Source organism: Thermobia domestica, chromosome 3 (assembly GCF_964235325.1).
Source record: "Thermobia domestica chromosome 3, izTheDome1.hap1.1, whole genome shotgun sequence".
In the NCBI taxonomy this organism is placed as follows: domain Eukaryota; kingdom Metazoa; phylum Arthropoda; class Insecta; order Zygentoma; family Lepismatidae; genus Thermobia; species Thermobia domestica.
In genome coordinates, this window is record NC_137456.1 from 50,050,968 (window position 1) to 50,054,734 (window position 3,767).

Here is a 3,767-nt window from a genome sequence, read left to right on the forward strand (position 1 = left end):
AAAAAAGCCTAAACATGTCTCGAGATCTCTGCAGGAATGTCTTCCTTTAATGATTTCCTTTGGATTCAGCAATAGTGTGTGTGCAAGTGTCCGCAATTGTGACTGTAATTACTGAAATTGGAGAAGAAGACACCATGAAAAACAAAGACATTTTTGAAAGATGGATAGCAACTACCAGTGCTAGTCGGAAGAAAGCGGAAATTATGCAGGCTATTTGTAGTGGTTATAAACTTGAAGACGCCACAGAAGATGTGTATAGCAGTTTAGAGAAATTTAATAAGTTATTACATGTGACCTTGAACAAAAAGTGGCGGATGTCTCACAGAGTTCGTTCGGTTTTCCTAGCTAAAAATAAAAAGTGGCTTGATCGTGCGTGTTCTCTTCCGGACTATGTATCAACAATGATAACTGCTCGGTATCACAGCAACGTGAAGACCGATGGAGCTTGCTCTACTCACGGTAGACCCAGTAAACAGTTCTCAGAATGTTCCGTAAAAACAAAGAAAAGACGCATAGATCTTTTTGTAACGACTAAATCGACAGAGGAGCTTGCCTTTGCTGCTAAATAAGGAGCAGCGAAAGAAAATACATCAAGAAGTGGTGAACAATCCAAAAGCCTATCAATTATGCAGGCCTTATCCTTATTTGTAGATCTCAATCTTTCCGAAAGGCAATATAACACGTTGCGGTCGGTTGTCAACAGCATTCACGAAAACTGTTTCACTAGCCTATATAGTGTTAGGAAAGCAAAGAATAGAACTATTGCCCCAATCTATTACAGTTGCCGAAACATCTGCACAGGCAGACCTACAAGAATTTTTGTATAAAACCGTTGATAACATTTCCAAATCGTTGATGTAAGAAGAGGATGTAACGGCAAAATTAATCTGTAAGTGGGGGTTTGATGGTAGTGGAGGTCAATATTTACAAGCAAAAATTTAACGATCATGATGTCAAATATACAGATGAATACATGTTTTTGATTGCCTTTGTCCCTCTTCAATAGATTGATGTTATATCCGGAACAGTTCTGTGGTTTAACGATCGTCCAGGATCAACATCCTATTGTAGATCTATTAGATTTATTTTCTCTAAAGAATCACCAGATTTGGTTTTACGAGAAAAAGCTGACATGATGACTCGAAAAGCTTGTGAACTGTACCTTGTCCCTTGGTGATTGTACATTAGATTTCACCTTTGATTTACATTTAACGATGGTAAGTGGCAGCGTGTGTAACATTCTAAGTCGAACGAACGCAACTTCACATTGTTTCATTTGTGGTTCGAAACTAACCAAAATGAGTTCAACCACAAATTGTGGTAAGGCTGCAAATGAAGCTCTCTTTTCATTTGGTCTATCCCCCCTTCGCGTCATGAAAGAACTTTCAAATGTTTATTACATATCGCGTACCGCCTACCCTTCAAATCGTGGCAAGTGAGGGTTCCAGCAAACAAGGCAGTTTTTGGGAAAGAAAAAAAAAGAAAATTCAAACTGATTGTGGATAAACCTAAACAAGGCTTTGGCTCCTCAAATTGTGGTAGTACAGCCAGAAGGTTCTTTGCTGATCCCAAGCAGGCTTCTGAAATAACACGCATTGATGAAACCCTTATTCGAAACTTATCAGTGATTTTACGGTTAGTTGCTAGTGGCAGAGTCATCGATCAAGACAAGTTTAAACTTCTTATTTCTGATACCAAGGACTCATACTTACGGTTATAAATGTGGTATTACATGCCCAGCAGTTTGCACAAGTTACTAGTCCATGGAGTAGATATATTACAGTCTTTTGAGTTACCCGTAGGACAGTTTTCGGAAGAAGCTTTAGAAGCTCTCCACAAAGTCTTCCGTCACACTAGGCTACATCATACACGGTAAACGTCTCCCTCCAATACTTGTTTAGACCTGATGACGCATATTTTTATTATATCTTATCCTATTCTCCCCTCCAAGATACAAATTTACGCAAAGAAAAGGAGGACAGATGCGGATCTGGAAGGTTATTTCAAAACTGATGCTGTTGGTGCTGTCCAGCTCCATAATTCTGTCGTTATCGAATTTGATAACTTAGACAGCGATGGTGATGACTGATCTACAGAAACCCTGAGACTGTTTCAATCATTTCATGCATTGCTTTCCATTACATTTTAGTGTTATGTAGTTTTGAGTCGTTTGGGTTCGTGTTTATGAGTGCCGACAACAGTGATTTTCTAACATTTTTTTTAACGTTCCTGAATGGGATAGTACTTTCTGTATAAGTACGGTTGTCAAGTTCAACAACCTCAAGTACGTTTGTTTCAATCTAAGTGGCCAAAGAGTGCATTGTGACACAATAAACATGTGATAAAAGCTTCATTATGATTTGTTTTATTTTTGTCCATTACTCCCATATGCTCGACGCACTGTGCGGCAGGGCGTCTTCTCGGAAGGCAGTAGCAAGAGTCTCTTGGCGGAGACAAAAGGAAATCGTTTAACTACAATGATAAGGGTTGAGGAAACAGGAGAACACCTGTGATTTTTTCCAACCCTTCAACTTTCATTCCAAAATAGGTTCTTATGATTCCGGGACCCGTACCACTTTGATTTTTCTTTCTCGGTAATTAAAACGTATTTTACAGTATATATAGTTGCACGTAAGAAGATACATAATATGAATTTAAAAATACAGGTTAATATTTAATTATAAAGTACTAATTTTATTTCATCACTTTCAGCCCAACAAATGAAATTCAAACAATTCGCTCCCTAGGTCTTGGTCATCAATACTGCGTCTTATTCTTTGTCTTGCAGTCAAGTCTTGGTCCTGCATTTCGTAGTCTTGGTGATCTTTCATGCTATACAAGAGCCAAGAATGCTCACCTCATCGGTACAAATGAAGACCAAGTGTGATTTTGATTATGGTATTTCATACTATACGGAAAGCTAGAAAATACGCTCATCGCTACTTGGTGATCACCAAAACAAGGCCAAGAGCAAGATTACTATGCAATTCGTCTTGCATATCCAATCTTTATCTTGTTCTTGTATCGATGTCCTTGGGCTTGGTGAAATAAAATGAAATATTCACTTTAAGCAGGGGTGTAACCAGCAGGTTCGTGTAGGAAGGGCCCGTCGTTTTTGAGGGGGGGCGGCTACAATGTACAAAGCAAAAAATGTGTTGCTGCTAGTGTTTTTCAGGCCTAAAAGAAAGGAAAATTTTGGTTTCCTTCTGGAAAACTAAAAACACTATTTTATCTTATTTATTACTAGCAGCGTTCACCCCGCTTCGCTGCGGTCACCCCGGAACGCAATAAACTTTGTTACTTAGATAATTTTTACTTTTTCGCTTTCAAATTGCAGTAAATGTAAACATTATAGCGCCTGTCATTTATGTTAACCCGCCGAGTGACACGGTCATGCGGGTTGCATATAAATACGTTTATTTTTATACCTATGATGAACTAACAAAGTGATTTGTACGTTATGGACACTTGAATGGTCAATTATCTCAAGACACTGGTAATTAAAAATTAAAGTGATATGATAAAAACCATCTAGGGTCCAAATCCTAATAACCCCCCAAAAATGAAAGAAATTGGTTCAGCCGTATTAGCGTGATGAGCTAACAAAGGATTTGTGCGTTCTCTTTTATATAATAGATTATTATTATTATTATTATTATTATTATTATTATTATTATTATTATTATTATTATTATTATTATTATCCATAAATTATATTCAAGATAGTTTTTATTATGCTTAATCAAGAACTACTGCCCGGGACCAAA